Here is a 26,286-nt window from a genome sequence, read left to right as displayed (position 1 = left end):
GGTGGGGGTGTGGGGGGGGGGGGGAATCCCTATTTTTCCATAAGGTCTGAGTAAGGTAAAAACTCTCCTTCCTCCCAGATCTGACCCAAAGTAGACAAAGTCAGGAAAATTTAAGCAAATCTAACAGCGTTTCTAAAAAACAAGGCTATTTTTTGTTTGTTTGTTTTTTTAAATACTGACTCCTCTCAAAAGGAGCAGATTATTTAGTGACCATTTCTATTTTTCCTGATGGTAAAAAGATGGAATACTATCGTTTTAAGAACTATAACAAAACATTTCTGAAACGGCAACAAATTTATCTATACACAGATATCATTTTTATGCAAGAAGTTTTACTCAAACATAACTGTAATACATTTTTTCCTTTATCTAAACTGGTTGTGTTGAAAACAGGCTGTTCTTGGCACCCCCCCCCCCCCCCCCCCCCCCAGATTTAACACATACTTAGAGGTGACCTCACTCTTCCCATATGACAGGGTAAAGATGAATGTGGTATCAATAAAAGCATAACAATTGATTTAGGCTATATTCAACTCACAGCAAGATTCCAAAATCCAAGCAAAGATTTAGAAAAATGACTGTTGTTTCATTACAAAAATTCAACATAATAAGCAACATATTAGAGACATTTCATTTGTATAAAGTAGATATACTTATTTCTGTTACTGCAGAGTAGTTATCAACCCTTTTGAGGCCAGGGCACACTTAAACGGACTATGCTCACAAATGTGACACTGCAAACATGACCATCATGGACTTATATGTAAACATATATTCTGCAGTCACTGAAACCGTCCCCCAACAATGGGTGCAGAGTAGAAGAACTAGGTCATTTCCGCATACAAAATAAATATTCTGATTCTGGTCTCATCTCAGTAACAGCAAGACAAACTACCACCACTACAACGCACACTGTGAAATAACCCAAACAAAACAGAAATTAATTAAATCAGCCTAAAAATACAACATAGGCATGTTTAAGAATTCTGTCAGCATCAGGGTTTCATATATAGGTGGCAAACATATGAATAATTAGAACACACACAATCACACATATACAGTTGGGAAAAAAAAAAAGCACAGCTGAAAACAATGTGGTGCTATGATGCCCTAGAATTGAGAAAATCTGTATAACACAAACAAACATAGGGCAGGTCACAAAAAAAAAACAGATGTTAAATACCATTAAAACCCGGATTATAGTATTAAAATGCATATGATATTCAGCAGGGGCGTAGCTACGTGGGGCCACGGGGGCATAGGCCCCATTAGATTTGGACCTGCCCCCCCGCCACCAACCCCTTCGACCCCCCCTCCTGCCGCCAGCCCTTCCCCTGCCACCGTCGGGTACCTTTGCTGGCGGGGGTCCCCAACCCACACCAACCGAAGTCCTCTTCTCTGGCGCAGCCGCATTGCTGATCTGCAAGGGCAGGCTTCTGTTTCTGTGAGTCTGACGTCCTGCACGTACAAACTGTGCCCCCTCACCTCGGGCTCTGGACCCCCCTCCCGCTGAAATCTGGCTACGCCCCTGATATTCAGATCATGTCAGGCCCTGATGCTAAAAAGTAAATGCGAACGCAAGAGGCCATTAGCCCCATACTAGCACCCGCATTTATCTGCGCAGAAGAGTGTGCCAGGCAGTAGCGCAGATAGCATGCAAATATAGTCAAACTCATGTTAATGAGGTCATTTTGTATTCCTCCCCAATGCTCAGAAAAGAGCGTCTGAAACAAAACTGCCTTACTGCTGCAAAAAAAATAACACCAGCTTGCAGCAGGCGTTAGGGTGTTGGAAGAGAGGATTTGCCATGATTCTCATGCTTCTCTCATGATTCTTTGTGCAAAATATGCCAGTTTTGATTGCTTTTGGAAGCAAAAGGTAGCGGAAAGCTCTTAAGCACTGGTCAGGAGAAACAGTAGCCCCACGTGAAAGCACGCGTTGGTATCCATTTTCAGCGTCTAAATTTAAAGCGTCCATGCTTAAAAAAATATATATAAAAACGCCCAGTGAAAGCACACATTGGCGTCTGTTTCCTGTATCTAAATATAAGCGTCCAAGTGATTTAAAAAATTGTTTTAATGTATCTATTTACGCCACAGAAAACAGACGCCAATGTGTGCTTCACGTTCAGGTTTTACTAGGCACACACGCACAGGAGCTGAGCTTACCGCTGAACTCTTCTGCAAACGTACCAAGCACAATCCTCCTGCCAAACTCCCTAATCCTTAACATTATCAGCATCTCATTAGCACTTTGCATTAGGGTGCTGTTCCAGCAGTATTTTTACAGTGATATTCAGAATAGCACCAGAATTTTGAGCATCAGGACCTCAAACAAAGTCAGTTCATTTTCAGACACCCATGCCAAGAAAACACCATATACAGTGGTGGAAATAAGTATTTGATCCCTTGCTGATTTTGTAAGTTTGCCCACTGACAAAGACATGAGCAGCCCATAATTGAAGGGTAGGTTATTGGTAACAGTGAGAGATAGCACATCACAAATTAAATCCGGAAAATCACATTGTGGAAAGTATATGAATTTATTTGCATTCTGCAGAGGGAAATAAGTATTTGATCCCCCACCAACCAGTAAGAGATCTGGCCCCTACAGACCAGGTAGATGCTCCAAATCAACTCGTTACCTGCATGACAGACAGCTGTCGGCAATGGTCACCTGTATGAAAGACACCTGTCCACAGACTCAGTGAATCAGTCAGACTCTAACCTCTACAAAATGGCCAAGAGCAAGGAGCTGTCTAAGGATGTCAGGGACAAGATCATACACCTGCACAAGGCTGGAATGGGCTACAAAACCATCAGTAAGACGCTGGGCGAGAAGGAGACAACTGTTGATGCCATAGTAAGAAAATGGAAGAAGTACAAAATGACTGTCAATCGACAAAGATCTGGGGCTCCACGCAAAATCTCACCTCGTGGGGTATCCTTGATCATGAGGAAGGTTAGAAATCAGCCTACAACTACAAGGGGGAACTTGTCAATGATCTCAAGGCAGCTGGGACCACTGTCACCACGAAAACCATTGGTAACACATTACGACATAACGGACTGCAATCCTGCAGTGCCCGCAAGGTCCCCCTGCTCCGGAAGGCACATGTGACGGCCCGTCTGAAGTTTGCCAGTGAACACCTGGATGATGCCGAGAGTGATTGGGAGAAGGTGCTGTGGTCAGATGAGACAAAAATTGAGCTCTTTGGCATGAACTCAACTCGCCGTGTTTGGAGGAAGAGAAATGCTGCCTATGACCCAAAGAACACCGTCCCCACTGTCAAGCATGGAGGTGGAAATGTTATGTTTTGGGGGTGTTTCTCTGCTAAGGGCACAGGACTACTTCACCGCATCAATGGGAAAATGGATGGGGCCATGTACCGTACAATTCTGAGTGACAACCTCCTTCCCTCCGCCAGGGCCTTAAAAATGGGTCGTGGCTGGGTCTTCCAGCACGACAATGACCCAAAACATACAGCCAAGGCAACAAAGGAGTGGCTCAGGAAGAAGCACATTAGGGTCATGGAGTGGCCTAGCCAGTCACCAGACCTTAATCCCATTGAAAACTTATGGAGGGAGCTGAAGCTGCGAGTTGCCAAGCGACAGCCCAGAACTCTTAATGATTTAGAGATGATCTGCAAAGAGGAGTGGACCAAAATTCCTCCTGACATGTGTGCAAACCTCATCATCAACTACAGAAGACGTCTGACCGCTGTGCTTGCCAACAAGGGTTTTGCCACCAAGTATTAGGTCTTGTTTGCCAGAGGGATTAAATACTTATTTCCCTCTGCAGAATGCAAATAAATTCATATACTTTCCACAATGTGATTTTCCGGATTTAATTTGTGATGTGCTATCTCTCACTGTTACCAATAACCTACCCTTCAATTATGGGCTGCTCATGTCTTTGTCAGTGGGCAAACTTACAAAATCAGCAAGGGATCAAATACTTATTTCCACCACTGTATATATATATATATATATATATATATATATATATATATATATATATATATATATATATATAAACATGGGTGGGGGGATTGGGGGTGGTGTCAACACTTTTTGACAGACTATTTACTAGTATGTAGAATTTTCTACCATTCACCCACTTTTATTTTTACACTACATGAAAGTCTGTAGCGGAAAATACCTGCAGATAGTCACGGAAGCAAACATGAAAAACTTCCTGTTCTGCTTACATCTCTTTCCTTCACCGCCCACTCTTCAACAACTGATTCTGTCTGTCTGTCCTGATTTAGATTGTAAGCTTTTTTGACCAGAGACTGTCTTTTCTTCATGTTCAATTGTGAAGCGCTGCGTACGACTGGTAGTGCTATAGAAATGATTTATAGTAGTAGTAGTAGTGATTTCACCTTTAGGAAAACTCCAAACCACAAAAACTGCATTTGGAACTTTTATTTATTAATAAAATTTTGTATACCGCTATACCCTCTTCTTGGTCAAACCCAATCAAGATAGTGAACAGCAATAAACCAGAAAATAAAGCATTACCAATGATCCTAAATGGGGAAAATATATCATTTCAATACCTTTCTAAAAGTCACGATAGAAAAGCCATCTTTCTCAAAACATCTCCTAGGCCATTCCATCGATCTACTACCACCGATCTGAAGCCTTCTTTCACCAAACAAAACAACAGAATAGGTGATCTGAGGGTGGAGTCTGGACAAATACAGGCGTTACACGGAGAACACCAATATTCAGTCCACTAATCAGGAAACTATCCAGATAATACCCAGATACTCAGCACTGATATCAGAATACAGTCCAGTGCTGAATATCCATGATAAAAAGCCTGCAGCAGCCAGTGTTTATATATATATATATTACTGCTGCAGGCTGAATATTACCCCCATCTTTTTTAGCGCATTACCACAATACCTTGGTTACCCATGAGAGAAGAGGAAAAGGGAATGGTAAACTAGATATATAGTACTGGAGAAACGTTGGAAATTAAAATAAGAGCTTCTTTACTCATGGATCTGCTTCATTACCTTTTTTTGCCAACTAAAAAAAAAAATGGTCTTCAGTACGTCTAGTAGCGCAATAGAAATGATAAGTAGTAGTAGTAGCAGCAAACCCAAACGACACCACTGATCTCATAGGTACCACAGTTCAAATTCTTACCACAGGAAACCTGAGTCAGTTCATACAGACACTGGATAAAAGTGGCACGAATGACATATAATTCTTGTTACACAACAAGACTTATAAGTTAATACTTAACACTCACCTTATGCACAGAACCGAAATTGAGAAGTTTGAAGACTGATAAAATAGGCGAATGGGACTTGCACAACAGCAGGTTTCTCAAGACAGCAGGGCCTGCAAATCTTTCTCCAGCAGCAAGCTGAAAGAGGGAAAATTTCACATTTCATAAAGATTTGTAGAGGAGAGGATCTCAATTCAGCCACCTTTACAGTCCCACCTTCAGAGACCAAGATTTTCTTAGCTCCATTTAATCATTCAAGCTGAAATGGCAAAAAATGGGCAAAGAATATCTGATAAACTTTTAAAAACTAAGGGCTTCTTTTACAAAGCTGCACTAGTGATTACTGAGCGGCAAATGAGAGGAAGCCCATTCAATTCCTATGAGCTTCCTCTCAATTGCCACATGGGAATCGCTAGCATGGCTTTGCAAAAGAAGCCCTAAACATCAAAATAATCTGTTGTGATTGGGGGGTATTGACACTGGCAGCGATGAGTAAATTAACAACTCTGCAATTGTGTTTGAGAGCTAAGATCTGCTTGAGTTATCAATTCCTATACTCATTTTTAAGGTACAAATGGGATATAAATATGAAATTAAAATTTTTAAAAGGCTCACCAAAGAATACTTTTTTTTAGTTCAAAAGAATAAAACAGAACACTAAGGAACAGATTTACCAAAGTGCGTTAACATGTCAGTAAATAAATTCCATTGTATAAAATAGGACCGGTGGTAAATAATACACATTAATGTCTGTTAGATTCACTAGTGTGCTACAGCCTTAGCTATCACTAAGAAACCTATGTGGAAAAGCAAAATTATTGAATTTATAAAAATTAAAACATCAACTAATCAACATATATATATATATATATATATATATATATATATATATATATATATATATATATGTATATATAGAGGCACCAAACAGCACTTCAAGCATGCATAATGCCATCAAATCATTCTACTGTATGTCGTTTTTTTCTTAGTAGTATTTTACTTTTTGCATTTGATATACTGCTAAAGCCCTGCATACAGGCATCTGTAGACACATCAGCAAAGACAGACATATTAACATACTAACATAATGGACTACCTGCCAATAACTAGAATTATTCCGTTTAATCCCCTTACCCAACCCCACAACCCATTCCCCCTCCCCCCAAGAAAAACTCCTACCCAATCTCCCTACACCTCTCACGCATGCATACAGGCATCTAAGCAATTACATACTTAAAATAAAGGGGGGTGGAGAGGGAGGGGGAAGTGTTGAGAGGTAGTGAAAGACAGGAAGGTTCACCAAGTTATAAGATGGAAGGATTCAGTGACGGGTCTTGAGTAATTTCTTAAAAGCTGCAAGAGTTGGCTGGTTCCTGATATGAAGAGGGGCGGTCTTCCATAGCTTGGGGCCTAAGTATCTGAAGGCAGAGTCTCATGAGATGTTGAGATGAAGGCTTGACAATGAGGAGGTTGTTATCAGCCGAGCAGAGGAAAGGTAGGGGTGTGTAAGGGATAAGGAGCTTGTAGAGATAGGAGAGATAGGAGGGAGCAGTAGGAAGGCGTGACTTGTAGACTAACAGGAGGATTTTGTTTTTACCTTGGGCAATGACAAGGAGCCAGTGTTCAGAACGGAGGAGGGGAGGAGGGAAGAGTCGTAATCAAACTGGTGTGCATTATGAAGGAGTTTAACTGCAGAGGATTGGGCTAATTGTAAACATTTAAAAGAATAAAGAGGGATACCAGCACAGTGGGAATTACAATAATCAAGGTGGGACATAACAAGAGGTAAGATGAAGGGTGGAGGAGGGCAGCAGAGCGAAAGGGCCAAGTGGCACAGATACAATGAAGTGAAAAGAAGGAGGAATGGATAATAGATATTTGATTTTTGAACATGAGTTTTAATTTGAAATTGAATATAATGCCGATAATTCTAACAATCTTTGTAGGACAAGAGATCTTTCCAAGCAGATTCACCTCAACTCTTCAAACTCCTAAGATCTAGCATATCAGGGTTAGTAAACATCAGGGCCAGCTCAAGGGACAGTGGTGCCCTGAGGCAACTTGTTTTGGCAGCGCCCCCCCCCCCCCCAACCCCACAGCATTGCTTCTAGGACCCCTCCCTCCACCCCCACCTCCCCGTGGGGTTCAGCATCTATCCCTCTCGTGGGCTGGCTGAAGGCAGCCTATCACGCTGCTGCTGCTCCCACTGGCAACCAATATAAATTTTACAAGACAACGGGAGAGTGAGAGAGGTGAGGGGACAGTGCCAGCCCCACAGGGAGGGGGAAGAGAGAAGGGGAGAGACTGGACCGGGGGAGGGGGCAGAATGAGGCTTAACCTGTAGACCACGTAAGATTAGAGGCTGGGTATTTTGGAGCCCTTACTCAACGGCGCCCTAGGCCAGAGCCTCGCCTGGTCCAATAAGCTGACCCTGGTAAACATTTTAGAAATACTATATGGCATTGTCTTTGATTAGTTTATATAATATGTGTGAAATCATTTTCAACAACAACCAGTCTAGACTGAACTGGACCTAGTGATTATAACTCCTAAATTTTTTCAAGGAGACTTTCAACAGGGAAGTGCTCACAATATTGTTTTTCACCTTCTAGCTCAACTGGAAGAAACACTGGGATCTGGCACCATGAGCTTTTCTTCACAACTATCCAGGGTTTTTCTCCTATACTCTATTTCCCTTCCTAACCAATGGTAATTTCCTTAAAATAAATAAAAAGGTACTAGGGTCAGAGTCAGTGGCAGATTCCACTTTTCACTTCACTTGCAATGGGAAAAGAAATGAGTTCAAAAGATTCCAGGTCAGTGACTTGACATCACTGGCAGTAAATTACCACTGTTTCCAATTCGCTTAGCACAGTTATTGCAGCAACTCTTCTCTGTCTTGGTCTAGGTAACAAGGGCTCCTTCTACAACCCTCTAATCGTGGATTCTAAATTTAGCTAGTAGGTGTCACCATTGCCAGATAATTATAGAACCCCTTTTCCCCTATAGCTAAAAAAGCTGCCTCCACAGCAGGACTTCCCATATCTACACAAGTGACCCCACAGGCAGCCAGCTTTTCAGGATATCCACAATGAATGTGTGTGAGATATTTGCAGAAGCTGGACCTTCAATGTATGCAAATTTGTTTCCAGTATATTTATTGGGGATAATCTGAAAACCCAACAAGCTGTGGGATCACAAGAGCAGAGTTGGGTAGCCTTACGCCATAGCATTCATAGTCCCAGTCAACCTTGAGACCTGAGCTGCAAAGCAATCCATATCACTTCATACGGCAGTGTACAACGCCTCCACAACATTGCCATGCGACCACATTTTCAAGTATCTAGCAAGTATGTTTGCATGTATATGTGGTTTTGTAATAAAATGGCACACAAATGGTAGGGTTTTCATTAATTCATACAAACTACAGTCAGCCCCCACTGTTTGGACTACATTACTAGTCAAACTATAAACTACAGCAGAACCAGTTTTGATGATGATACTGGGGAAAAATAATAGGATGAAATATTATATTTTCTTGTACGTTCATACACAGTGTTTCTGAGATCACTACACAAAAATTCCAGTATATACATTTTTCCACATGATTCTGTTGATCAAACCACTGAGCCTTCACTCTTGTGATTTATATTCTCATCAGAACTCTTTTTTTTTAATGAGCTCACAGACTTTAATGGCCGATCATTGCTCATGCTTTATTTAATAAACAGGAAAAATTACCGAGCAAGCTGAAACCCAGATCCCTGTTTAATGCATAGCCTTACTACATAAAAATCCTATTATAGTGATAGTTGTATTCTTTTAACAGGTAAAAAATCTGATTTGGTTCATTATAACTGTCACAGACCAATCTTTATTACATACCAACAGTATTAAAGGCACTACAATTCATATAATATGCTTTCAGGATAGGTCTGCTCACAATAGGTAAAAATCTTCTTCTGTGATACATACAATTGCATTAAGCAATACTTGTAATGTCTCTTTTTATTCATTCTGAAATGCTTTTAAACTATTTTTAAAAGGACACAAACACATGGTCATTTCTTAAATTTCCTAATTTAGAGCATATAAATACACCAGCAACTGCAACACCATATCTCAGAGGTCATCACTATTTTTCAAGCAGGGGCCAGTTTGTCAAAGCAACTTCAATCTAAGAGCCAAGATCATGATTGGACAAAGTGGCATACACCCTATCACGTCCAGAATTCTTCTTCACCACCATCTCCTTCATACTGGCCTTCGCCTCCCCACCCCCCCCCCCCCCCCCCCCCCCCCCCCCCCCACGTTCTACAGAGGCTTGTTTGTGACACCACATTTAGAAGAAATATTCTGTTTTCTTTCAGCACTACATAGCTCACAGTAAGTTTGAACTCCATAGTGCTCTCTCATTCTTGTGAGAAGAGAGAGAGAGAGATTTTAGGAGTACATCACTCAAACCGAGAGCCGTATGATCAGGAATAAACACAATAACTGTTATGGAGATATCACAACAGCAAGTCTAAGGAAAAGTGTGGCGAAAAAGTCAGTTGGCCACACTTAGAGTTGATAGGGGCCATCACTGCCCCCCCCCCCCCCCCCCGGCCTTGCAATGAAGACACTGCCACACCTAGTGCTGGCACTCTTAGAGGGGCATTTTTGATATAATGTTCAAGTGGCGAAATAAACATTTATTGGAAAATAATTAAAAACTGAAGTTCAAAGTGGAAGAGAAAAATAAACATTTTCCGATATTCAAAAATACACAAACATTTTGAAATAGCATGCATCAAAAACATCATATACGTTTGGAGATAAAACGTTTCCGTCAATCGAAAATACACTATGCAAAACGTACAATGGCAGTACTGGTCCCCACATTGAGAAAACATCCGTGGCAATGGCAGGATGTTCCCTCCATGTGCAAAACATGCATCTATACCTCTGCATGTGGAGGATCGCTCCTCAGTGTGCCCAGCTATGAGAAGGAAGCCAAATTTCTCTGTGGAGGAGACAGAGCTCCTGGTTCTCCTGTGCCTCAAGCACAGGAGACAAATAATGAAGAACCACCACCAACTGTCCCACACAATGTCTCTACGAGGCCATGGATATCAATAAGGAGAAGCTTGGAAAGATGAGTGTGAAACATTGCCCACCAGGATCACAGCATCACTCATGTGCAAGCATCATACATAGACAGGATTACATGCATGGATATCCCTTTGATACTGCAATACATGTTATTGCTTTTTATAAGAAAGAAAAAATTTGTTGAAATCAGAATGTACAGAATACCCAATGGCAAGTAAATATAGGGCCCCCTCAACTAAAATAAAGGGCTGCACATATCTAGAACCCCTAACCCCCCCCCCCCCCCCCCCCCCCCCCCCCCAGCATCCTGGCCCACACCTACATACTGATAGCAACATTGGCAGCAGCTCACTGAAGTACACTGAGCCACCTAAAGGCACACCTGTTTTACCCCACTGCCCATCCCCACCTCCAAGCAACGCCTCAGAAAGACCAAACTCACTCAACAATTTGTTCAACAACAAAATATGATCAACTGTATGAAATGTGCCAGATAGAGCAAATTGCAAAAGTACTGATGAAATGTTTTGACTTAGCAATTTTCTAACCTTAGTCACAAGTGTAATAAGTAAAGCCCCAGTGCTGTGCACAGGGCAGAAACCATTCTGGGAACTATGCAAACCTTGTTATCCCAAAAATTCATTGTTTAGCCACAACTGATTCCACCAACTTCGCTACCCAAGATATGCTTACCACAGGGCAGAAATTAGCCAGATTAGATATAGCCAATCCAGCTGATTTAGGTATTGGTGCCAACATTATTTTTCCCATTTCCAATGGAAAATGACCCTCAAAAAGCAATTTGTTTACTAAAGAGGTTAACCAGCATACCAATTCCTTTGAGGGATATTCTTTAGCAAGTAAGAACAATTATCTAATAAACAGAATTTTCCAGCCAAGTTCTGTAATATATTTTGCACTTCCGCGACTAAAACTGGATTAAAATTTAACCAGTATCACGCTTAAAAAATCTAACCCTGAGGAAATCAATTCCGATGTTATAGTATCTACCCTTTCTCTAAATAGAAGCAGTCAGATCTTCCACTGTAGGTTGCAAATTATCAGATACCTGGGTTACTGAGTCGGTTACTGTCAATGACCTGAAAATCTTAAATAAACGTTTCTGATCTACTTGGTTTTCACCTATCAACTGTTGGTAATATCTCTTTTTAGCCTCAGAAAATGCAGATTTGTCGGTCTTAAACATAGATCTCCAGTCCCGCTTTCTCTGTAAATCAGGAGACTTTCTCCATGCTCTTTCAAGTCTTCTACACAATCTCCTCGTTTCTTTTAGAAGGTCTGTAACCCATGGTGATCTTTTCACCCTTTGACTATTTTTATCTTTTTCCAAAGGAAACAGACTTAAAGCTGTGTCAGCCTGTCTGTCCCATTCCTTCAACATTAAATCTCTATCTGTAACAGTTTGAACTAAATTATCAGTCACAGCTAACCAAAAGTGTTCTATTTTCCTTCTGAGATTTTTGCTATAATTCTTAATATTCCTAGTTCTGTACGGGAAATACAATGTAAAAGTCCCTAACAAATGATCTAACCATGATAATTCCATCCAGCTATCGATGGACATAGAAAACAAGTCACATGTCGAGTTATTAAAAGGTAATAAGTCTAAAGAATGTTCCTTTTTGTGAATAGGGTGAGTAATGTTATCCTGAAAATGTAAAGAATCTAAAAATTCCAAAACTTTTTTTTTCTTACAGTGTCATCTTCAGTATCCTCTACATGCAAATTAAAATCACCTGCTAAAAGCGCATAAGAAATGTATGCAGGATATTTTGCTATATATTCCATTAATTGGGTCTACACCTTGGACCAGGCTCCTGGCGGTCTATATACCAGAATTATCCCTAGTGAACCCCCTAAATCATCATCTTTGAGTTGGCAAACCAGCACTTCTAATCCCTGAATCTCTAAAGCATCCACTAGTTGTAGATTTTTTTAAACTCTTATATAGGATTCCCAAACTCCCCCCCCTTTTCTGACTTCTGGGACTATAGATTATTTTATAACCAGGAGGACACAACAGCAACAGTGGACTTTTTTTTTGCTACACGTATGTATCTTCACTTTCTCCGAGGACAAGAAGGCTGCTTGTTCTCACATGTGGGGTATCACTAGCAACCAGGCTCACTCAAAACAATGAACATTGGTCAATTGGGCCTTGCAACGGCGAGGACATAACATAGATTGACCTGAAACCATAAACAACTAACTGAGAGTGCAGCCAGGAACAGAACAAAAATGGGTCTAAGGAGGGTGGAGTTGGATTCTAAACCCCGAACAGATTCTGCAGCACTGACTGCCCAAACCGACTGTCGCGTCGGGTATCCTGATGAAGGCAGTAGTGAGATGTGAATGTGTGGACTGATGACCACTTTGAGGCTTGCAAATCTCTTCAATGGAGGCTGACTTTAAGTGAGCCACTGACGCAGCCATGGCTCTAACATTGTGAGCTGTGACATGGCCCTCCAGAGTCAGCCCAGCTTGGGCGTAAGTGAAGGATATGCAATCTGCTCGCCAATTAGAGATTGTGCGTTTTCTGATGGCGACTCCCCTCCTGTTGGGATCGAAAGAAACAAACAACTGGGCGGACTGTCCGCTCCACGTAAAAGGCCAATGCTCTCTTGCAGTCCAAGGTGTGCAAACTGCTTTCGTCGGAGTGGGTATGAGGACAGGGAAAGAATGTTGGCAAGACAATTGACTGGTTCAGATGGAACTCCGACACCACCTTTGGCAGGAACTTAGGGTGCATGCGGAGGACTACTCTGTTGTGATGGAACTTGATATAAGGTGCATGCACTACCAAGGCCTGAAGCTCACTGACTCTAGACTGCCTCAATCTTGATTGATTGCACTTTTTGTCCTTTAGATTGTAAGCTCCTTTGAGCGGGGACTGTCCTTCTTTGTTAATTGCACAGCGCTGCGCAACCCTGGTAGCGCTTTAGAAATGTTAATTAGTAGTAGTAGTGAAGTAACAGCCACCAAGAAAACGACCTTCCAGGTCAAGTACTTCAGATGGCAGGAATTCAGTGGCTCAAAAAGAGCTTTCATCAGCTGGGTGAGAACGACGTTGATATCCCATGACACTGGTGGAGGTTTGACAGGGGGCTTTGACAAAAGCAAAACTCTCATGAAGCGAACAACTAAAGGCTGTCCAGAGATAGGCTTACCCTCTGCACGGCGATGATAAGCACTAATAGCACTAAGGTGAATTCTTACAGAGTTGGTCTTGAGACCAGACTCTGACAAATGTAGAAGGTATTCAAGCAGGGTCTGTGCAGGACAAGAAAGAGGATCTAGGGCCTTGATGTAACACCAGACGGCAAATCTCCTCCATTTGAAAAAGTAACACTTCTTCCTGGAATCTTTTCTGGAAGCAAGAAAGGCTCGGGAGACGCCCTCCGAAAGACCCAAGGAGGTGAATTCTAAGCTCTCAACATCCAGGCCATGAGAGCCAGAGACTGAAGGTTGGGATGTAGAAGCGACCCCTCGTTCCTGAGTGATGAGGGTTGGAAAACAGTCCAATCTCCACGGTTCTTCGGAGGGCAAAGCCAGAAGAAGAGGGAACCAGATCTGACACGGCCAGAAGGGTGCAATCAGGCTCATGGTTCCGCAGTCTTGCTTGAGTTTCAGCAAAATATTCCCTACTAGAGGTATGGAAGGATACGCATACAGAAGGCCTGCCCCCAATGTAGGAGAAAGGCATCTGCTAGTCTGTCGTGGACCTGAAGTCTGGAACAGAACTGAGGGACCTTGTGATTGATTTGATTATCCTGCTCAACCTGTCAGCCAGACTGTTGTTTATGCCTGCCAGATAAGTGGCTTGGAGAAACATGCCATGACGGCGTGCCCAAAGCCACATCTGGACATCGTCCTGACACAGGGGGCGAGATCCGGTGCCCCCCTGCTTGTTGGAGTAGTACATGGCAACCTGATTGTCTGTCTGAATTAAGACTACTTGGTTGGACAGCCGATCTCTGAAAGCCTTTAGAGCGTTCCAGATTGCTCTTAATTCCAGGAGGTTGATCTGCAGACCTCTTTCCTGAAAGGATCAGGCTCCCCGAGTGTGGAGCCCATCTACATGAGCTCCCCACCCCAGGAGAGATGCATCCGTCGTCAGCACATATCAATCCGATTCCTAAAATGTGGATTGATATGTGGATTCGCTTTATAGACAACATTTTTATGTTATGGAATGCGAGCGATGAAGAATTATCTGTTTTTTTAAGTTATTTAAACCAATGTCATCCATGGATCAAATTTACAGTTCATCACGATTCAACTACTATCACATTTTTAGATGCGACAGTACACAAAGACACAATGGGTTTTAAGACCACAGTACATTGAAAAAAGACAGCTAGGAATACATTTGTTCAATATAGCAGCTGTCACCCAAAGAAACTTCGCAACAGCCGTCCTTTTTCGCAATTCCTCAGGTTTAGAAGGATTTGCTCTGATGTAAATGATTTTCGTACCCAGGCTAAGGAAATGCAGAAATGCCTCAAGGAAAGAGGATATCCAGAACATGTTGTAAGAGCGGCATATAAGACAGCCATATTCAACAATAAAGACCTGTTATTATATCCCAATTCTAGAATTAACGAGGATAAGGATTTGCATACTTGTGTGCTAAGATACACACAATACTCAAATAAGATAATACAAATCTTTAAAGAACATTGGCATGTTGTCCAAACTTTACCAGTTATTGCAGACTCAAGAGTGCGTTTTGCTTTTACTAGAGGAAGAAATTTAAAGGAGTTACTCTGTCCAGCTGAGCTTCCGTCGGTCCTGCTTACTACACCAACCTATTTGGGACATAAAAAATGCAATGATTGTTTGATGTGTGATATAATGATCGAGACGACTACCTTCACACATCCCAACACGTATGAAGAGTTTAAAGATTAACACTACTTGTAAATCCAGTTTTGTTATCTACTGCATCATCTGCAAGATTTATATAGGGCAGACCTCTCAAACTCTGTATGTGCGGCTGATAGAGCACAAAAGTACAATTAAGACCCGAAAAAGCACTTCACCTTTAGCACTTCATTGTGAACAGTTTAAACATCAGTTTGATTCCTTAAAGTGTCTCGTGTTACAACAAATTTTGACACAAGGAAATAAACATCGTATTTTATTGCAAAATGAACAAAGATGGATTTTTAAATTGAAAGCGTTTATTCCAACAGGTCTGAACTCCAAAATTGAATGGATCCATTTTTTATAAGACTAATATCAATGATTACGATTGTTTTATTAATTAACTGTTTTTCGGCGTCTGACGTCAGCTGGGCTTTTAAAAGCCACGCCATTTTTTCTAGGGGCTGTCTCTGATGCGTCCGCTGGCAATACTGAGCAGCAGTAAGTACGCTGTTAAGATAATTTTGAACAGAGAGAGGGAACTAAGTACAAAAAAGGTCCAAGCAGAAAAACAGCACAAATGGCCTTTAAAAACAAAGGGAACACAGTTCTTTCATCAAAAGAATCCTTTAATAGTAGAATGGTGTGCGTGAGCCTTGCATTGCACGACATTCGTAGGAACACTTTGGGAAACATCAGACGGTTGAAATTAGTCTGTTGAAGCCTCCTTTGTCATTGGTGTGACCCCTGAAGCAGGTGCGGTAGCACTGAAACACGGCCCGTGTCGAGTCTTCCTCCAATCAAATTCTACTATTAAAGGATTCTTTTGATGAAAGAACTGTGTTCCCTTTGTTTTTAAAGGCCCTTTGTGCTGTTTTTCTGCTAAGATAATTTTGAACAACATGAACAAGCCTTACTACAAGTTGTTTTCTTATGGTGATTTTCAGATTGTTTGTCCAGTGATCCTGAAGCAGAACTCGAAACGCTGGCCGCCGTTGATCATGGTCAAAGTCAATAAGAGATTACAGAGATCGACAATTTGAGCTAAGTTCATTTAAATCTTTGACTTGCTAAGTTTAAAAGTTTGAATTGAAACTATAATAAATTAGCATTTCATAAGGAGGTTTTTCTGGCAGATGATGAGGAAGTCCAACCCACTATTGACCTTTCTATAAGTCAAGGGGGTTCTCGAGGCCTTTTCCTCCGAGGACTCCTAAGAGTATTCACTATAATTACTGAGAACCTTTCACTTATTTACAATGTATTAGTAAACACACTGTAGATGCGCATTATGGATGATGGATGATACTATGTGAAAGAAAGCTTAGTTATTGCTAACGTTCAGAGTTTGCTTGGAGGGTAATGGCTGGCTTTAGCATAGATGGGTGATATTTTCCAGGTGGTACCACACTCCACTGGAAGTGGCGAAAAGGATGGATTAGAGAAGAGAAATGTTAATTACAGAAACATAGGATATGTGGCACAGACTGTTACTCAGTCGCCCGCTGCTATAACTGCCCCAACGATGCAGGCAACTACCCAAATGCTTACTCCACAACCTCATGTCTATCGTACTACATATGGCCACGAGATTGAAATCCCTCCTCCTATTATTGAACAATATCCTTGTGTCCAGAACCCGACGGTTCCGGTCATTACCCATCCTCCAAGTAACAGAGGAATACATACCGCGGTCCAGACGACCACCTACCCCGGATTGGGAATAGACACCGCGGTCCAGACAACTGCCTACCCCGAACTGGGTAAAGGTCCGGCCTCACACATGACTACCCAAACGACTACCTACCCATATATGGGACATACAACTCAGACATCACCTTTGCCACCATGTTGGGACTCCGCCACCCAAACTGGTCCCCTGCCCCCGCCATCATTACCATGCCCTACTCTGTCTCAGTTACAACAGATGGGTTTTGTTCCATGCAGTCCTGCCACACAGGCACGCGCAATTTGTCAGGAATTATACGATCAGGGTTATGTAAAATTGCCCCCTGACTCGGATAATCCATCCATGCCCATTCTTGCACCTGAATGTTCTACTCCCCCTAGATGGGACACGTCAGGTGCACGGCCAAAGGTTAGATCTCCCCACTCGGCAGAGGAGTTGGAAGCTCTTCTTAAGCGTCCTCTGGTACTTCCAGCCAAACCGGCTAAAGAGGGGCAACCAAAGGTAAGACCCTCCCCATTAGAAGAAGCATGGGAAGTTTTAAAACAACAACTCCCAACAAAATCTGACATGGAGGATATTCGAAACGAGCCTCCTCCGATGCTCGATTTTTCCTCTCTTCAAGATAGTGAAGCGATCCCTTCCTTTGCAGACGATTCACCTCGTCTCACTTTACCTAAGGCTCTTCCCCTTACTACCCCAGTCCCCTCGGGAGAACGACCTATGCAATATGGTCATGCATTGGCCAGTATGGGAGATGGCCTCGCGTTTGTTTCAGAGGGACTTCGTTCCTTACGCAAGTCCCTGTCAACACAACCGCGCCCTGATATCCCGGACACTGTTGCATCTATTGCACCAAGATCCGAATTACCCCAACAACATGATGTTATTTCTCATCATACCAGACAGCGCCACCCTCAAAGTTATCTTACTAATGAGGGATCCAGCCGCTGCCTTGCAGTCATTGACAGTCTCCGTCACCCTACAGGTCTGAATATCAGTGCAGAACCTATCTTATCTAGTCCGCCTAGCACACCTGCCCAATATGTCGCCTTACATGAGAACTCATGGCATTATGTTCAGCCATGGATTGATAACCTTGCAGGATGGTCTGAGGCTCTCCAGCCCCAGTCTGCCCTCTTCCCACGTGAAGGATCCTTGCGGTCTGACAAGCTCTCGCTAGTGCGAGATCTTATTTATGACCACCCTGACCCCCATTGGGATCAGAAAACAACCCTTTACCTAATCCAGGGTCTTCAGGTTTGGAAAAAGTATGAGAATCAATTTCCTCCAACTGTCACTACCGGACCTGTCACTCCGCCTAATGTCAAACTTTTTCCCTTGTTAAATAAAATGTCAGGTGGTGTCCCTCATACGGAGTACACCCCACTTTCGGCTGTTGAATTAAATAGCCTCATACTACAAGGGTAATGGCTGGCTTTAGCATAGATGGGTGATATTTTCCAGGTGGTACCACACTCCACTGGAAGTGGCGAAAAGGATGGATTAGAGAAGAGAAATGTTAATTACAGAAACATAGGATATGTTTTTATACATAAAATTAAGATTAATATACCACAAACTATATCGGTATAATATAATACATATATATTTATAATCTGATGGAAACCTGGGCCTCAGAATCCAAACTAAAGCTAAAGAAAGAAAATAAATTCATGATCATTACCAACCTATCTGACCAAAAAGACTACAACAGTTTCACAACTGACAACACGTCATTCCCCATTGACAATAATCTGAAAAATTCTAGGTATAATTATAGATAAACATTTAATATTTGATACTCAAGTTTCCTCAGTAATCAAAAAATCTTTCAGGTCCCTTTGGAAACTAAAAAGGATCAGACCTTATTTCTCATCAGAAACATTCAGATTATTGGTACAATCATTAACATTATCCCAGTTCAATTATTGTAATGCCATATATACTGGCTGTAAGGAGTACCTGCTGAAAAAACTCCAAACAGCTCAAAACACTGCAGCCAGGTTCATATACAAAATCTCTCTTTTCGAAAGTACCTTCCCTTTATTAATCAAATTACAATGGCTTCCCATCAAAGCAAGAATCACCTTCAAATTATGTACCTTTATCTTTCAAATCCTAAATGGCACAGCTCCAGACTATATGGTACCATTAATAATCTTACTTCAAAAAAACGGTAAATATGAGGCAAGAAGCTCTCTCAGACTACACCTCCCAAATTACAAAAAAGCAATCTACAAAACTGTCCACTCTGCAGACTTCACTTACCTAGGAACCAAATGGTGGAACTCCTTACCACCCAAAATAAGAAATAAACAGGAATATACTAGAATACGCAAAATCCTCAAATTGTTCCTATTCAAACAAACTTTTTCAAAGAACAACCATATATCAAAACTAATTATTACCTGAATTGGATATTACTCTATTTACCATTAACCTTCTCTTTGCTTTGTGTACAATTTCTCATTCATAATAGATTTTCTAAATGTTAAACATCCATAGCTATCCCAGTGTGTTTATTATACTGTATTGTAAAATTGGATTCTTACAACAAATTACTTTCTTATGCATTTTTCTTTGTTATGTATCCAATACTGTTTATTGTAAGCCACACTGAACTCAAACCTGTTTGAGATAGTAGGATATAAATGTCACAAATAAATAGATTAAATCATAATAATTAATTAAAGTTTCCTATTTCCAAGTTTACCTCATAGTTCTAACAATATTATACTGACATTTTACTATTGTTATGGTGTTAATACAATCTAAACTGTGTATGTGAAGCTGAACTTGTACTCTGCCTTGGGTGAATCGCTTCATAAAAGCAGCTAATAAATCCTAATAAATAAAAACATAACTGAGATGAGAGACAGAGGGTGAGAGCTGGCAGAGGGAGGAAGAAGCGGCAGTGAGATGGACAACACTACAAATTTTGCTTCCCACACAGCTACTGAAGCAAGTCAGAAAGAAAGATGGTCTCCAGCAGCAGCAACAGCAGTGAGGAATCTATAAACAACTCATGTGACAGAGCGTCAGCTGTGTATGGCCATGAATCTGTATGCATTTATGGCTGTGTTTGCCCAAGGCATGCATTCCCTCTTGTTATGTGAGCACAAGACAGAGAAGGACTATATAGCTGGTACACTTTCACCTTTCTTGGAGTTTTCTCCAGTCAAAGGCTTTCCTTGGCTCATGTAAATCCATCATACTTTGTCAGACATCACACACATATGCCCCTGGTACTTTTGTCCTTATTCATAAGCAACTTCATAAGCTCACTAGCCCCCTGCCTCTCCTTCCTTCACCCCCACCATCCTCACACCCTGTTGTCTCCCAACACCATCACTAGCACTTCAGAAAGCTTTGAAGCAACAGGCTTTTATCTGACCCAAGCTTGATACATGCTGTGCTCACAGAAGGAAAAAAGGGAGAAAAAAATGAGCCTCCAAAATATATGCTAAAATTCAATTTCATCTTCTGCCTGTGGCCCCAGCCTGAGACCATAATCTCAAAATAAAGGAATCCCTTTAATCAACATTGCCTTCTGCCTAATTATCTCTCATCCCATCAGCAGAGAGCCAAATATTGCTTGCAGCCTTTGCAGCAATGGTCATAAAACCATTTATACTCTGAGAAGATTAACATATCTTCTATTTACATTTCAACCCTTGAACCTTAAAAATAATGAGCAACATATGCAGCGACATCCCATATTCCCAAGGATAAACTGATCCCACTCCATTAACTCATGAGTTTATTTTCTTGTAAACCTGACACCTGCAGGGGGTTCTCTTGGAAAAGAAAGCAAGACACAAAGAACATACAGCTTGTGACCTTTACGGTGCTCACCGTTACAACAGATGTGCTGTCCCAAAGCACAGTAGTTGCTTCTCCCCATGGTGCTGTGCAGGCTTTGATCCAATCCGGTTACACTTCAGTTTCTCCTCTGGAGTAAAGCATGTCAACACAGTGGTTATGATGTATTTCTAGAATGCTGTAGGGCATACAGAACCCTACCACTGCATTCACCATGGTTCAGCTGAAGCATTTACACATACGGACCAATTCTTCCCACTGGCCATCAATTCGTAATGGAGAAAGTTCAGAGAATTGTTAGGGAGTTTAAACACGGGGGGGTATAGAGTTGCCAAGATAAATGTTTCCTTTATGAGAAATCCCTAGCTGTGCACTATTTCTGTCATTCTGCTAGCTGTCACAGACATCACAGCGATAACAGGTCTCACGCCAATGCACTGTGGCATGAGGATTCTTTCTGCATGAGTACTGTCTTCCAAGAAACACTGATGAAGGCAAAATTTGCCAGAAAACAAATGTCAAGAGAATGTATTGCCCAAAACCATGTGCCATCTATGAATATGTACTTTATTCTATGAAGAGACCTCTGACCAATGTCAGTATTACAGCAAACTGCTATATTGCTGGTGACACCAGAATATTTTTCCCAAGTTAAAATTCGATAGCATTAAAACTGCGGCAGTGTGAGCAATTATTTCTCTTCTCTTCCTCGGATTGAGGTTTGTTGCTGCAGAGCTCTGGATGCAACAGGATCCCAGTAGCCATGGAGAATGCAAAATCTGAAATGGAATTAAAGAATGGGACCTTTCATGTTACATAAATGAGGATAAAGCATGAACATGTAAAGGCCCACAGTGTTGCAATTTTAATTTAAAAATGTATGTTTTGCCTTTTCAGACCAAACAGCAATACAAAGCAGATTATAGTCTTCACAGCCATAACAAAATATGACACTGCACTGATGGAAGGGGAAAAGGGCAGATCAAATTGATTTGTATACACTGCCTCCATTATATGCAAATCTCTTTCATGCATATTCATTGCAGGTATCCTGAAAGCCTGACTGGCGAGGGGGTACTCCAGGACTAAATTAGGAAACACAGGGGTAGATGATATGGGTTTTATGATCTTTATCTGTCATTACATTCAATAAAGCAGTTTTAGTTGTTTCAAACTGAAAATATCTTCTGTAATCAGAAAGGTCTCCATGTGCAGTACAAATGTACAAAGTGACTTTGCAAAAGCGTGCTCTGCATGAAAAACAGTGCAAAACAATTGAAATTTGGAAATTTTTACAAGTTTCCAGGCATTTTGTGTTATTCATCACAAGAACTGCATTTTTGCAAGTCAGTTCACAACAGTAAACATTTATGGGAAGTCCACTCAGGGGTGGATTCAGTAAATGACGCCTAAATTTAAGTGCCAGGATGATGTGTGCTAAGCGCAAATTCTATAAAGACAGTTATTATTTATTTATTGCATTCATATCCCGCATTTTCCCACCTATTTGCAGGCTCAATGTGGCTTACATAGGACCGTTATGGCAATTGCCAGTTCAGGTAAGAGAAATGCAGAGTAGTGTTGCATGACTGACAGAGTAAATTAAATAGTCAAGGAGAGAGTTTTGTCCAGTTCTGGTATGAGTTTCGTTGTGTTGCAAGGTTCAGGTGTTTAGGTTGGATCATTGTGGTATGCCTTTTTGAACAGGTTGGTTTTTAGTGCTTTAAGTACATAAGTACTGCCATACTGGGAAAAACCAAAGGTCCATCAAGCCCAGCATCCTGTTTCCAACAGTGGCCAATCCAGGTCACAAATACCCAGCGAGATCCCAAAAATGTACAAAACATTTTATACTGCTTATCCCAGAAATAGCGGATTTTCCCCAAATCCATTTAATAACGGTCTATGGACTTTTCCTTTAGGAAGCCGTCCAAACCTTTTTTAAACTCTGCTAAGCTAACCCCCTTTACCACATTCTCTGGCAACGAATTCAAGAGTTTAATTACACATTGAGTGAAGAAACATTTTCTCCGATTCGTTTTAAATTTATTACATTGTAGCTTCATCGCATGCCCCCTAGTCCTAGTATTTTTGGAAAGCGTGAACAGACGCTTCACATCTACCTGTTCAACTCCACTCATTATTTTATAGACCTCTATCATATCTCCCCTCAGCCGCCTTTTCTCCAAGCTGTAGGAGCCCTAGCCGCTTTAGCCTTTCCTCATAGGGAAGTCATCCCATCCCCTTTATCATTTTCGTCGCCTTTCTCTGCACCTTTTCTAATTCCACTATATCTTTTTTGAGATGCGGCGACCAGAATTGATCACAATATTCAAGGTGCAGTCACTCCATGGAGCAATACAAAGGCATTATAACATCCTCATTTTTGTTTTCCATTCCTTTCCTAATAATACCTAACATTCTATTTGTTTTCTTAGCCGCAGCAGCACACTGAGCAGAAGGTTTCAACGTATCATCAACGATCCCTTTCTTGGTCGGTGACTCCTAACGTGGAACCTTGCAAGATGTAGCTATAATTCAGGTTTCTCTTTCCCACATGCATCACTTTGCACTTGCTCACATTAAACGTCATCTGCCATTTAGATGCCCAGTCTCCCAGTCTCGTAAGGTCTTCTTGTAATTTTTCACAATCCTCCCGCGATTTAACGACTTTGAATAACTTTGTGTCATCAGCAAATTTAATTACCTCACTAATTACTCCCATCTCTAGGTCATTTATAAATATGTTAAAAAGCAGCGGGCCAGCACAGAGCCCTGGGGAACCCCACTAACTACCCTTCTCCATTGAGAATACTGACCATTTAACCCTACTCTCTCTGTTTTCTATCTTTTAACCAGTTTTTAATCCGCAATAGAACACTACCTCCTATCCCATGACTCTCCAATTTCCTCTGGAGTCTTTCATCAGTTTATTAGGTCGTGCATTGTTTTCATGACGTTTGGTAGTGTGTTCCATAGTTTAGTGCTTATGTAGGAGAAACTGGATGCATATGTTAATTTATATTTTTGTCCTTTATATGCATAAATCGGGCACTCAGCACACACTCAGTTCTGGAGCTGTAGTTCCATAATCACACAGGAGTCAGTTTTCAAGAGAGAGTTGGAATTTATTTAGGCCACATCAGGAACATAAAACACAATCTTTTATTAAAAAATATAACAATTCCATAACTTGTAACGTTCCTATTATCTAACTTCTGCTGGGTACACAGCCTTGCTTCTCTGCAATTTCCTATTGCCATACAGGCATTGCTGTCTAAGCACCCTTTATCCGCTTTTTGTGCTGTCTCTCCGAGCACGTTGTCCTTTGGCCTATCCCGTTGAAGGATGTGCCTACATGTCTCAGGCCTCCCGACCATCCAAGCCGGGAGACAAAAGTGTCAAATATTCATGTCTCATGTATCCGCTAACATGTGGGAATACTTTTCTTTCATTAAGTTTCAACTGAACCCACATAGTTTAACAACTAACTTTCAACCATTTTTTAAATTTTTATTTATTTTTTGTTACATTTGTACCCCACACTTTCCCACTCATGGCAGGCTCAATGTGGCTTACATGCGGCAATGGAGGGTTAAGTGACTTGCCCGGAGTCAGAAGGAGCTGCCTGTGCCTGAAGTGGGAATCGAACTCAGTTCCTCAGTTCCCCAGGACCAAAGTCCACCACCCTAACCACTAGGCCACTCCTCCACTTAATTGTCAAGGTGCTGTGTACCTGGCCCTGACTGCAATAACATTTCTTCATTTCTAGAGCTTTCACGCTCTTCTCCCCCCTGGCCCTTCCCACCCACCTCCCACCCTTCATTAGCCTTCAGCCCATTTGTGGTCGTCCCCCATTTAACACAGTTGCCTTATTCTGAACTCTTTTTACAGAATACTAGCTTAAGTCATTTTTGTTCCTAACCTTAGACGCAAGCATTAACGCCTGTCAAAGGCTGGTGTAAACGCTCGTAGCTAACTACTGCCATTTAGATGCAGAAATGGAAGTATTCCATAACTCTACACCTAAATCCTGGGAATACACATGCCTCTCCCTTGGCACACCCCCTGTAGAGTTGCATGCAAGAGAAGATAGGCGCTCAGTTTACAGAGTAGGGGTGTAAGTCAGTTACACACAAAACTGCTAATTAGTGCCAATTAGTACTTAAGGCCAAATTATGGTACTTATCACCAAGTGCCAATTTAGCACCAATTAACTAATTATGTGAGGCACTTAACTGACCTTATTCTATAACTGGGCATGCTTTTGGGGGTTAGTGTGAAATTTCATGGAAAGTTCTCATTAATGAGCTGCTGTGATACAAAATTATGCTAAGCAGCCCATTGATGAGGGTACAAGTACATGAAAAAGGGCTTTGCAGGCCTGTGTTTGCAAAAAAAATAACAACAATAGCCCAACTACCAATTCTTCTTCTAGATGAGCCCACACTTTCATTTTGCCTCTCTCCCACCATTCTAGCATGGCCCTTAATTCTGCTGCTCTATAACACACCTGCATATTTGGGACCGCTATCCCTGTCTGCTCCTTTCTCCTACACAACAGTTTTCTGCCTATCCTGAGTGGCCTTTTGCACCACACAAATCCCACAATCCAGCTTTGAAGCTTTTTAGGTATTTCCTCTGGAATTTCTATGGGAAGAGATAAGAACCTATGTAGTATTCTTGGTAGTATATTCATTTTATATACTAGCTGTTCTGTTCATCTGTAAGTATGGTTTAAAAAGCTTATTCAGCAAACATGAATATGTTCTTTCTCAAAATATATGTATGTTTACACCTTGAAAATGTAATAAAAATGTAAATTATATTTTAAAAAGCGCTTCAGTTATTACCTTAACTAATATGGATACCCCATCAGCAGATGATCTAGCTACTCACTTTAACGAGAAAATCATTAAACTAAGATCCACCATATCAACCAACTCCACAGACTATGTAAAATTCTTTGACTGCTTGGATCCAACAATCAATGAATATCCAGCAGATCGAATATGGACAAATTTTGATACATTAACGGAAGATACTGTCACCCAGCTGATCAACAAATTCAACAAATCCCCACTGTAAACTGGACGCATGTCCCAGCTACTTAATAAAATTTGCTCCCCAACATTTCATAGTTGATCTCACCTCCTACCTGAATCACATGCTTCAACTTGGATCCTTTCCCACTGACAAGGGTAATAGCCTACTCACACCAATTCCCAAAGACCAAAAGAAAAAACTAAATGATATATCTAATTATCGACCTGTGGCATCCTTCCCATTGGTAGTCAAGTTGATGGAAAGTCTGGTGACTAAACAACTTACCAACTACTTGAGCAACTTCTCAGTATTACACGCATCCCAATCTGGTTCCCGTGCCAATCAAAGCACCGAAACAGTTCTTATAACACTCATGACCAAATTCAAACAAATAATTGCAGCCAGTAATAATGTTCTTCTTTTACAATTCGACATGTCCAGCGCATTTGACATGGTTGACCATGACAACCTATTAAACATTCTAGAGTATTTTGGAATTGGAG

General features: G+C 41.3%; 1 protein-coding gene across 4 annotated transcripts in view; it reads right to left on the bottom strand.

Annotated features, from left to right (window-relative positions):
- Positions 1-26,286, bottom strand: part of NDST2 (N-deacetylase and N-sulfotransferase 2) — a 619,227-nt gene that overhangs the window by 501,982 nt on the left and 90,959 nt on the right. For all 4 annotated transcript variants that reach the window (XM_030203391.1, XM_030203392.1, XM_030203393.1 and 1 more), the window contains exon 2: positions 5,266-5,382. The gene's annotated coding sequence lies outside the window, so the exon portion shown is untranslated. The remainder of the gene's footprint in view (positions 1-5,265; positions 5,383-26,286) is intronic.

The sequence above is a fragment of the Microcaecilia unicolor genome, chromosome 5, assembly GCF_901765095.1.
Source record: "Microcaecilia unicolor chromosome 5, aMicUni1.1, whole genome shotgun sequence".
NCBI lineage: Eukaryota > Metazoa > Chordata > Amphibia > Gymnophiona > Siphonopidae > Microcaecilia > Microcaecilia unicolor.
The sequence above is the reverse complement of the archived record's forward strand: the minus strand, read 5'-3'. Positions and strand labels throughout refer to the sequence as shown.